This window comes from Phacochoerus africanus, chromosome 3 (genome assembly GCF_016906955.1).
Source record: "Phacochoerus africanus isolate WHEZ1 chromosome 3, ROS_Pafr_v1, whole genome shotgun sequence".
NCBI classification, from domain to species: Eukaryota; Metazoa; Chordata; class Mammalia; order Artiodactyla; family Suidae; genus Phacochoerus; species Phacochoerus africanus.
This window is the reverse complement of record NC_062546.1, coordinates 171,096,317-171,108,530: the sequence shown is the minus strand read 5'-3', so window position 1 is coordinate 171,108,530 and position 12,214 is coordinate 171,096,317. Positions and strand designations below refer to the sequence as shown.

Sequence of the window (12,214 nt, the reverse complement as noted above, 5' to 3'; positions counted from 1 at the left end):
AAGGGCCCCGTACTCCTGTAGAATATTGGAGAACTGGCCCGTGATCTCCGGCCCCCTCCTCCTTTTTCTTCAGAAATGTGGGATAGTTTAGCAAGTCTGAAAATTGCACAGACACACAAGATCCTGCAGCTGGAGGAAGAGAGGGGGTGTGCGGGCCCCGCCTGGCCGTCGCTGGGTTCCTTGCCAGAATCCGAAGCTCTAAGCGGAGCTGCGTGGCGCACACTGGGCCGGCCGTTCACTTTAACAAGCGGGCGCCAAGCAGGCCACCAGGTGGAAGGACTCTTTGCTCCTCAGAGCAGCCAAACTCCAGTCAGCTTGGCTGGGAGTCAGTCGCCAAGATGGGAAGCAGGCGCTGGAGCCTCACATCTTCTGGAACAGGGGGTTAAGAGGGCCCAGAACAACATTGCAAGGAAGAGGCGGTCCTTTTTTGCCAGATTCTTAAAGGGACCTGCAACCCTGAAAAAGGAAAGAGCCCGTGTCAGAGAGGAAGATGGGACGGAGAAGCCGGGGGCATGTCCCTGCCTGGGATGGTCCTCAGACGATGATTCGGGGCCCCGCCCGGCGGTCGGTGGTGGAGAATGGTCACCTGTGAGAACGGAATCAGGTCTGGTGGGAAACAGAGCCACGTTGTCTCCTGCTGACAGGCAGTTGGGACAGTAAAGCAAGGATTCTTCTGGTCAAAGACGTGGTCTGGGGTTGATAATATGATGCTAATTAATAATTTGCTAATGGCTCTCTCCTTGAAGCACCCAAGGGTAGAGATCATGACATGTGAGTTTCTGGGGATGCCGTGGAAACTTACTGAGAAGACAAAGGCACAGATTTCTTTCTGGGGTGTGGGGGGTGGGGGGTGTTTTCCTTCACTGGATGGTTCACCTGGAGCCCTTCCCCATGTCTCTCCTTCCCCTTCGCCTGCCCCGGTCTCGGCAATAGACGCCCCATGAAGAATGACAGCCACACCATTTCCGCTTACAGGGAATGGGCCGCGTGCCAGGCACCTGTGCTGAGTGTGTTCTAGTTCTTATCTAGGTTAATCCCAACAACACTCTTCCAATGTAGGCATTGTGATTGTTTTGCAGACGAGGAAAGAGAGGCTCAGAGATAAGAACTTCCCTGCCAAGTGGCACAGCTCGTCCACAGACGAGCCTGGATTCACTGCAGTGTGTGCGGGCTGCCCCGTCCCCTTCCGCTCTTGTCCTACATCACAGACTGGAGGTAAGCCTGCTTCTCCGTGGGGGTCTGCCCTAGAGAAAAGGCAGAGGCCACGGGGACAGAGACCAGGACAGCTTCGTCCATGTCTATGAGCCTTGGGGTATTGTGTAGTGCTGGCGGTGCTGTGGTGGTGTGTGTTGGAAGTGTTGTGTGTGTGTTGGGGTGTTGTGAGGGTGTGTGCTGGGGATCGGATGTGACAGAAGGAGCGTATGACTCTGGCTCATGCTTGGTTGGTCCCTCCTTGGCTGGGACTTCATTTCTCCTGCCAAAGTCCCAACCATCTCTGCTCCCTGCCACCACTGCTGCCCACCCTCGCCCTCCCCCGCCCCCCCCCCCCCGCAACAACTTAAGGAGAAGGCGCAGCTTGCCTTCCATCACTTTCTTCTCTGACTTGGATGTGGGGCTGAGGCTGGTTGCCAGCTCAGTGGCAGGAAGCAAGAGGACAGACTCACAGCCAGCGCTTAGGGTGCGAGCATCTTGGTATAGGCTGATGGGCTTATAACAACTCTGCACGTGGGTCCACTCTGTGCATATAAATATCTAAGAAAGAATGAAGATTTGCCCAGACCTGAGCAAAATTTGTATAGCCCATTGGAAAGAGTGTTTTTTAAAAAAATCTATTATCGCGTATTAGTGCAATGATAATAATGAAAAATATTGAATGCTTATACAATGCTTACAATGCATCAGACACTGTTTTAATTGCTTTACATGTATTATCTCATTTAATCCTTGTAACCACCCTAAGAGGTAGCTTCTTTTGTTATCCTCACTTTATAAAGGAGGAGCCTGAGTCACAGAGCTATTCAGTCACTTACCCAAGCTAGCACAGGTAGAAAGAGCTTGAGGCAGGCTTCATAAACCAGGCACGTGCTCTAGAAACCCTGCACCCATGCCTTTAACCACTAGATAGCCTAGTCCCATCATACCAGGCGTAGTGGCGGATAGCTCTGACTCCCGTGTTGAGGAATGCAGCTGCACCTCCACTTCTTATAGGTCCTGAGATCCTTGAGGCTGGAGAGGCTCATGGCTAAGTTAATAAAGATTTTGGCTGAGTTTCGTTTAGACTGGAGTTTCCGTCTCAGGGTTGAACAATCCAGTTCTGGGCCTGCTGGTCTCTGGTGTTTTGCAACAAGAGCCTTTTCTATGGAAAGACGAAGGAAAAATGGTCCATTCGAGCCCCAGATAGAAGACAAAGAAGGTATAAGGCAACCTTTTCCCGCTGGTTTTCAAACACTCATCTTTCTCCCCAGGAATCAATTCCTTTGCTTCCTGAATGTTGAAAGAAAAGACTTGTGTCGTGAAAAATAAAGTTTTTTAAGGGGGGAGAAAAAAAGCTATCTTTGTCTCTTAGATGTGTTTTCAGAAAACCTCCGTTACATGAGCACATTCCTGGAGTGTTAAGGGATAAATGAACAGTAAGTGGACCAACTACTTGGTCTTTTGACAGTTCTCTGTGGGGGGATTAACTTAGGACAGTGGCCTGTGAGGATCTCAGAGATGCAAGAAAGGAAGACGTCAAAAGGTAAAGAGCTCCTTCTTTCAGGGTAACAGGGAAGGGATGAAGGAACTATAGCTAATGCAATTATACCAGCCTGTAAAGATCGGGAAGAAACAAACCACCATTTTTAACTGCTTAGGAATTCACACAGCTCAGACAAGACAATGGATTTATTTACAGGTGCCTCATGGTGCATGTTGGGGCGGGTGGCAGAGCATGCTTTTTGCTCCAAGACTTTTCCTTGACTTGTGGATTCTTGGCAGACCTGGGACCTGGCTACTTTCAGATTCCTAAAGGACAGAAGAAATTTTTTGGTGGGATGCACACAGAAGTATCTGTTTCTGTTGGACCGTCAGGAGGAGCTGTCAATATATTTGTCTCAAGACCAGGTCCATGAGGGACAGCTCACCTTTATGCTGGCCCATGCTCTGGAGCCCTTCGCGGGGGGGCGACAGGAGATGGGAGGAGCCTGGGCAAGGCCATGAGGAATCCCAATGGTCGAAGTCACACCCCATACTCAGTTTGAGCCATTACTGCTGTATTTAGGGCCAAGGAACTAAACTCAGAAACAGATATAGAAGAAAATAAAACCAAACAAATCCCTAAAAGAAAAACCCCAGAAGGCCTGGACACACAGTAAGCTAGATTCCTAGTGGAAGTGAGGGATGAGTGTCACATGCATCCCACAGTCCCTTGGAAGCGTTGTCCCCCGCCCCTCCCCTTGCTCTCCTCTAATCCTCACCCCAAACCCTCGCCAGCCAAGAATTGGGGGTGGGTGGACATCATCAGGCTCTTGGTAGGCAGCCTGGGTGCTGGCCTGCCTCTCGTATATTCTTTTTTTTTTTCTTTTTAGGGCCACACTCTTGGCATATGGAGGTTCCCAGGCTAGGGGTTGAATCGGAGCTACAGCTGCTGGCCTATACCACAACCACTGTAACGTGGGATCCGAGCCCAGTCTGCGACTACACCACAGCTCACAGCAACGCAAGATCCTTAACCCCCTGAGCAAGGCCAGGGATCGAACCCGGCATCTTCATGGTTACTAGTCAGATTCATTTCCACTGTGCCACAATGGGAACTCCCAGCCTCTCGTATATTCTTATCACCCTAAGATCGAGCTAAACCAGATGAGTCTTGCAGAATATCAAAAATTTGAAAAAAACCTTTGAAACTTTCCCACACAATTCCCGAACCCAATGTGTCCCTTGTAATGCATCCTAGTCTCTAAGAGCAGGGAGGCCTCCAGCGTTAGGAAGCGCTGTGTAACCATGGCCATCTCACGTTGCAGAGACCTGTCCCCTTAGTTGATATTCTCCAGAAGGATCTGATGGCGAGCCCCTCTCCGTCTTTCCCCGAGGTCAGTCTCTCTCCTCCTGTGGCTGCTTCATGCAGAGAGGAGCCAGTCTGACCATCACAGTGGGTGGCGATGAGCACAGATGGCATACGCTCTGTCACAGAATCTGAGGGACCCTAGATGCCATCTAGATGCTTGAGGCTTGAGATAACATCTTAGAGTAAAACCAAGTGAAGAGTTCCCATTGTGGCTCAGCGGTAATGAACCTGACTAGTATCCATGAGAATGAGGGTTTGATCCCTGGCCCTGCTCAGTGGGTTAAGGATCCCGCATTGCCATGAGCTGCATGTGGGTCGCAGATTCGGCTCGGATCTGGCGCGGCTGTGGTGTAAGCTGGCAGCTGCCGCTCTGATTCAACCCCTAGCCTGGGAACTTCCCTATGCCGAATATGCAGCCCTAAACAAAGCAAAACAAAACAAAACACCCCCAAGTGAGCTTTCTTAAGCCCTCCCCAACACCCCCGCTTTACCTCTGTGACATTCCCTCCTACCTCTTTTCTTGTCCCTGTCCTGCTCCAGCCATGCAGTTGTTCCTTGATGGCACCGACTGCTTCCTTTGGCTGAAACTTTCTTCCAAAATGCTTAGAGCCAACTCCCTCTTCTCCTTTGAATCTATTCAAAAGTCACTTGGTCAGTGCGGTTTACCCTGACCACCCCATCTAAAACCCCAAACCCCTCTCCCTCCCCTCCTCCCACCTGGAACAAGCCTGGCACATAGTAGGCCCTCAACACACATTTTCTGAGGGCACAAGCTTCTTTTTTTTTCTTTTTTTTTCTTTTTGCTATTTCTTGGGCCAATCCCACGGCATAAGGAGGTTCCCAGGCTAGGGGTCGAATCGGAGCTGTAGCCACCGGCCTATGCCAGAGCCACAGCAACGCGGGATCTGAGCCGCGTCTTCAACCTACACCGCAGCTCACGGCAACGCCGGATCCTTAACCCACCGAGCAAGGGCAGGGACCAAACCCGCAACCTCATGGTTCCTAGTCGGATTCGTTAACCACTGCGCCATGATGGGAACTCCACAAGCTTCTTGCTATAAGAAAGAGGGAACTCGTAACTGACGTTTGGGACTCTGAGATGAGGTCGCGAGCCAAAGTCGCATAGCTAATAAAGGCCAGAGGCTGGGTTTGAACCAGAGCGGTTGACATCCCGGCTCCCTGCCATCTCTGAGCTCTGTGACCTTGGGCAACTTGCTTAACCTTGCTGTATCTCCATTTTCTCACTCGTAAAATGAATTAACTCCTCGCAGTTAATTGTAAAAATTAAGGGTTCTAGCGCCTCATAAACCTTGTCTTGTAAGTTCAGATCTCAGCTCAAAGGCCACCTCCTTAGACGACCTTTCCTGGCTACTCAATCTCAAGGAGCCCCCTGGCTACTTTAGTACATGCCCTTCCATAGGCACTCACAAAATACTTTTTTTTTTTTGGTCCTTTTTCTTTTGAGGGCTGCACCTGAGGCATATGGAGGTTCCCAGGCTAGGGGTCTAATTGGAGCTGTAGCCACCGGCCTACGCCAGAGCCACAGCAACATCAGATCTGAGCCTCATCTGCGACCTACACCACAGCTCATGGCAACGCTGGATCCTTAACCCACTGAGCGAGGCCAGGGATCGAACCTACATCTTCATGGTTCCTATTCGGATTTGTTTCCACTGTGCCACGATGGGAACTCCAGTGAAATATTTCTTTAACAAATGACTCTCCCACTGGAAACCTATCCCTAACTGACAGGGTAAATCCATATTCCTTTTTAGGATTGACAGGGAGCCATCTAGGTTCATCTTCTCGGCTACCTCCAAGCCATCCTTCAGCCTGGAAAACTCCGAACCCCACCTCCACCTTCGCAGCACCCTCCACCTACATCTGGGGACAGCAAACTACAGCCGTGGGCCAAATCTGGCCCATGAACTCAGAATGGCTTTTATGTTTGTATATGATAGACCGAAAAAAAAAAAAAAAGAATATTTGTGACCCTGAACATTATATGAAACTCCAATTTCAGGGTCCATAAATAAAGTTTTATTGGGACACAGACACACTCATTTGCTTCTGTATTGCCTGTGGCTGCTTTTGGACTTCTGGGGGCAGAGTAAGAGTTATGACAGATACCACAGAGCCCGAAAAGCCTAAAGTATTTACTGGCTGTCTTACTGTCAGAGGGCTATAGGGACCTTGACAGGAAAAGTTTGCCAAGCCCTGATCTAGATATTTCCTTCTTATACTTTTTTTTTTTTTTTTTTTGCTTTTTAGTGCTGCACTTGCAGCATATGGAGGTTCCCAAGCTAGGGGTCCAATCAGAGCTGTGGCCGCCAGCCTACTCCACAGCCACAGCAACGCGGGATCTGAGCCGTGTCTGCAGCCTACACCACAGCTCACGGCAATGCCAGACCCTTAACCCACTCAGCGAGGCCAGGGATCAAACCTGCAACCTCATGGTTCCTAGTCAGGTTCATTTCTGACTGCACCACAATGGGAGCTCCTCCTTCTTATACTTTAGGTCACATCTGACCTCTCGATTTCCGGGAAGCCTTTGTGGATGCACCAACACTAGGGGAGGGAACACTTCCAGGTGTGTCTCAATTTTCTGTTTGCTTGGCTATGTCCGTGAGGGCAGGGACAGGTCCACGCTGTTCTTCACTGCACCCCAGTGTCAAGAACGGTGCCTAGAAAGTGGTAGATACCCAATAAAAGTTTGTTGCATGAATGAATGGCATTTAAGGCTCCTCCTTTGGGGCAGAAGGGATGTGACATCCAGGTGTGCAGCCCAGAGCCAGGGCTCAAAGGGGTTGTTGGAGCAGAGACACTTGAGCAGGGAGACAAAGGGGTTTGAGCAGGGAGCTCTGGAGTCCTTGAGAAAAAGTCTGGTGGAGAGAGAGGCTCTCCTCATCCACCCATAGGGCCTGGGAGCTTTGGGACCTTTCGAATTTGGGGAGGGGATGTGGGGAGTCTGCGTGAATGAGGGGGCTCAGAGCTGGGAACAGGGTGAAATACATGCCTCGCAAAGAGCTTGTCGTTGTAACATCTTCACTGAACATTCACTTGATGGTGTTTGGGGGTTTTGGCACATGCTTGGGGTTTATTCACATTCTTAATTACTTCACACTGAGGCATAAAGCAGCAACCCCAGGAGGCTGCCACTGTCCTCACTGTCTTATTCACGAGGCATCTCACCGTGAAAATTACCTCCAAACCACCCACGGAGGAGTCACTCTTGCCCTTCTGTTTCCTGTATGAAGAGATTGCGATTGTTTTGATAAAATCAGCTGGGCCACTTAATGTCACTCTGGGGCACACTCTGAAAAGTTCCATCTGAAGTCTTGGCTACAGGTAGGGCTCTCAAGGCTGAGCTGGGAAAGGCCTTGTCGTTATTGCAAATTCAATGGCAGCAATTGATAAAGGCAGACAAATAAAATTTGTTAATAGTTAATATTATTTATTTATTTATTTATTTGTTTTTTAGGGCCATACTTGGGACATATGGATGTTCCCAGGCTAGGGGTCGAATCGGAACTCCATCTGCCAGCCTCTGCCAGAGCCACAGCAACGTCAGCTCCAAGCTGCGGCTGCGACTTACACCACAGCTGGTGCCAATGCCGGATCCTTAACCCACTGAGCGAGGCCAGGGATCGTACCTGTGTCTTCATGGATACTAATCAGATTCATTTCCACTGAGCCACAACGGGAATGCCTAGTTAATATTATATAATGAATACATTTTATTTTAATTTATAAACATCATTTTATTCATGCATTTTTCGTGATAAAACTTTGTCTCTGACAGCTCTAGGTCGATCCAACTAGAGCAGACTGAAACTTAAAAAAAAATTCAGTTCAACTGAATTCACCAAAAATAAGCAGTAATTGTGCAGAAGGTAGGGTTTGGCATCTGGGCTAATGTGACTGTGCAAAGAGCTGGGTTGTAAGATATGCCCTGAAACCCAGCAAGAAGAAAGATAGTCCATGCTCTAAAGAAAATACCCCTCATGCTTCTATTTGGCCTCTGAGTGCTTGGCCTTCAGTTTTCAGGTAGCCCTAGATGCTTTTGGAAGCTTGCTGCTTTTCACCCCAGGCAGCGGTGGGCTGGTAAATGTTTAACAACTGGCTGGGAGAAGGTGCAGCTGATTTGTAGCATTTGTCCATTACCATAGTCTAAATACTCCTATCAGGGCTGATTCAAGCCACCTATGTGACACCGAGCATCTCACAAAATCCCTGGAAATTTAACCCTCGGCCCCCTTGAGCCAGTGTGAACCAGCTCCAGAGCCACCTCTGGGCACTCTGTGTCCAGGTCAGGACTTGGAACTCTCAAAGCAGGTGTTCGCCCAGGCACATCACCCCAGCCTTAATTCCAGAGACCGGTTTCTTAGGGGCTTAGGCCCTGGAGTGGGTGAGCTGGCCCAAGGCGCATCCAGCCTCAGGCTCCTTGACTGGGTCTCCCAGGAATTTGCAGAAGCCCCACTGCTCTAAATGCCTTGAGGGGATAAGCACAGAGGGTCTACTCTCTGGTCTGGTGGAAAACCCCAGATTGGCCTGCTTTGTGCCTGATCTTTGGCTCCATGTGCATGAGAATGGGTCCATGACAGGTGGCCTCGGGGTGGGTATGAATAGCAGTAATTGTCCCCTTGTCAAAAGGATGGGCCAGGAAACAGGAATGGACTGGAGGCGGGTGGGGGTGGGGGGCCACTCTCATTGAATTAGGGCTTTTCTATTGATTCCATAAGGCAACATAATGAGCTGCTTTGCAGCCTCCTGCCTGCCCTGCTACAGCTCTAACCTTCCCTGATGATCGCCCCCTCCCCGTGAATGTTCTGAATGTTTGCTGCCTTTGTTTACCAATTCTTGCTCTGGGAAGGGGATCTGAATAGAGAGCAGGCTGTTAGGTATTTGCAGGAAGAGGAAAAGAGAGGTGGATGGGGCCAAACTGCCTCTGATAGCTTTGGAGAGGAGCTTGGGTCTCCTCATCTGTCAAATGGGACCATAATAACCGCAGCCTCATAAGACCATTGCCAGGACCGAGGGAAGCCATGCCCCCGGCTGCCTGGTGTATTCTCACTAAAGCACTCAACTGAGGGCAACTGTTATTATTTTTCTGACATCTGGCCAAGGCCCGAGCGCAGACTGAACTTAAACTGTGTGATTAAGTGTGTGACCCCAGCTAGCACCTCCTCCCTCCCTTCCCCCTGGTCCCTCTCCTTTCCCTCCTCCCTCAGCGAAATGCCCCTAATCACACCAAGCCTCCCTGCCTCCCAGGGACGGGAGGATTAATGAGATATGTGAGAAGCCGGCTGCTCTGGGGAAGAAAGGTGTTATGTACATGGAAGGTGTAATTATTATCCTGTAACTACATGACTGTTTATATTGCGCCTATCCCAGCAGTTCTGAGGGGCTTTGACAAGCGCCTTGTCTGGAGCTGGAATCAGGTTCAAGGGCTGGGGACATCAGAAGGCTTCTCTTTGCTTCCGACTCCAGGCTCCCTGGAGCCGCCCTGAGGAGGAGGAGGAGGAGGAGGAGGCAGTGGCCATACTCCAGTCATCTGGGGCTCTGTGGGAGCCAGGGGAACCCCGGACACCTTATGGCTCCATCCTTAGGCTCTTGGAAGGTCCCAGGGTGGCTGCTCAGGGCATTCGAGCTGGGATGGACGTCCAGGCATGAGCATAGCAATTTTGTGGCTGGCAGGGATTTTGGTGTAGGGTTTAGCAAATTATAGTCTTACTGTTTGTCCTGCCCTGTCCCTAAGGTTTCAGCCTCCTGCTCCCCTCCAACTGTCATCACCACCAACACCATCTTCATCTTCACTTAGGAAGTCCCCGAATGGGCAGGGCCCTGGGCTGGGTGCTGGCTTTGGCTGCTTTGGAGTTTAGAATTGAAAACAGTCGCTCCTGTGCTCCTCTCCAGATTCATCCCTCCAGAAATAGCCTGCCACACTTGGGGCGGGGGAGGGGATTGAGCAAGAAAATGGGTGTGAGTCACCCCCATCTGGCAGCTTTGTGGGGACGGGAAGATTGAGGGTGAGAGAGAACTAGGAGAAAGGGTGGCAAAATGGGGTCCCAGGATGTTCTGCCCCCGATTGGAAATGCGGAGGGCGATGAGGGCTCAGACGCTGGGTTTACATCCTAGATCTGCCTCTTGGCAGCCTCTTGGAAAGGTCCAGGGTACTTTTGCTCTGAGCACCTCCGGTTTCTCCTGTGCAAAACAGGGTGACTGTGAATGGTTGATGTGATGATTCAATGAACCAGTGCGTGTAAGGTGGCAGAGTCTGGAAGTCTGGAAAGCAGTAAGGGCTCCAGCCGTGTTAGTGACCAGTTCAAGCCGCCTGGCAGTCCCCCACTCCTGCAGCGTTCCCCACCTTGGTCTGTAGAGTCATCATCCCACTGGGACTGACTCGGGTATTTAGCCTCTCCTTCCTAGCCTTTCACCCTTGGAGAGTCGGAGGCCACCGCATGCCCCTGGGGGGCCCGCCCAGGTGCTCAGCATTGCACGGCCGCTCCTGAAAGTGAGCTGTCCCCCCTTCTCCCTTACGAGCCAGAGGAATTTATAGGGACTTTACAAAAGGAGAGGTGGGAAAACCTAGTTTCCTAGAAAAGACCCTGAACTAAGTGACTTCTCAGTACATAGTGGAATCCAGGCTCCCACATCGTGGGGATGAGGAAGAGGAGGAAGATGACAATGGCAGGAATTATGTACAAGTGTTAAGTTTCCAAACTATTCTTACAGTTTTCTGACTTGTAAAATGATGGGGCTGGATTAGATGAATTTTGAGGTCTCTCTTTCTTCATCCAGTTTTTCCATTCTAGAGCTCTACTTTACGGCACACAAGGAAAGTTCTCAACTAGCGACAAGGGGGATCCCCCCACTTCATCCCCATTCTGCCACCTCCTCTTCCACCCAAAGGCTGGTGACCCCTTCAGACACCTGTGGATGTACAGAGCTTCAGCTTAGGCCTTGTATAAAATGGTGTGGTCCTTGGGTGCCTGTTCTGAGGGTTTGGGGAGGGGAAGAAGGAAGGTCATCTTGGAGGTGTGAGGGTGGGAGAGGTTGTGGGCTTGAAGCACTCATCTAAATTACTCAGTGGGAAACCCTCAGGCCACTTAGCAAGAGTGTTTGGATACTGGGAAAATGTGAGTCATCAAGCTTCCATGATTTGATGGAAACATACCCTCCAGACAGCCGAAGTTCTTTTTCCTACGGTTTTGTGCTAACCAAAGAATCTTTTGGCTCCATATTGAAAAGGGTTTTGATGTGCTCAGTCTGCCCTGCCTCTCTGATTGGGCAGCCTGACATTTTGGTGGGTTTAAGTCTCTCTGGACTCAGCTGCTTTTGGGTGATAGAACCATCCTGGTCACAGAGGTTGAGAATGGGATCCTTAGCCCAATGTGATGTCTTCTCTGTGAGGTGTAAGAATCGGGAGACCCAGGGGAAACAGCCCAACCTCCTGAGCCATTGGTAGCAGCTGTCTGTGTCTACAGCCAGTCCTGGATTTGGACAACACACACCCCATGGGCAGGCATCCTGGAGGAAGGGCCCGTTGGGTCCAGAAAGACACCTTAGAGCCTGTAGATGATCTTACCATTCTGGTGTGTGCTGAGCTATAGGGTTTGTGATGATGGGGAAGTGAGGTGGGAGGTGGCAGAGAAGGATGGGGTTGGGAGGTGGAATACACTTTACAGTGTCCCTTGTCCTCTGTGGAAGGAGAATGAATTCAGGGGTATAATAGGCAGAATAATGGCCTCTCAGTGACGTCCAGGTTCTAATTCCCAGAACCCAGGAATACTACAGCATGTTACATGGCACTGGGAAATTAAAGTTGCTAATCAGCTGACATAAAGAGATAATCTTGGAGTTCCCATTGTGGCTCCGTGGCTTAAGAACCTGACACAGTACCCATGAGGATGTGGGTTTAATCCCTGGCCTTGCTCAGTGGGTTAAGGATCCAGTGTTGCTGTGAGCTGTGGTGTAGGTCGCAGACGTGGCTCGGATCCCGTGTTGCTGTGACTGTGGTGTAGGCCAGCGGCTGCAGCTCTGATTGGACCCCTAGCCTGGGAACCTCCATATGCCGCAGTTGCAGCCCTAAAAAGAAAAAAAAAAAAAAAGAAAAAAAAAGAGATAATCTTGGATTATCTGGGGGAGTTCGAGGTCCTTGTGAATAAT

General features: G+C 50.3%; 1 long non-coding RNA gene across 1 annotated transcript; it reads left to right on the top strand.

Annotated features, from left to right (window-relative positions):
- The first annotated feature begins 221 nt into the window (after positions 1-221).
- LOC125123446 (uncharacterized) lies at positions 222-6,231 on the top strand. The gene is made up of 3 exons (XR_007134059.1): positions 222-604; positions 1,080-1,215; positions 5,821-6,231. It is a non-coding gene; the product is annotated as an uncharacterized LOC125123446 (long non-coding RNA).
- Positions 6,232-12,214: the final 5,983 nt, after the last annotated feature.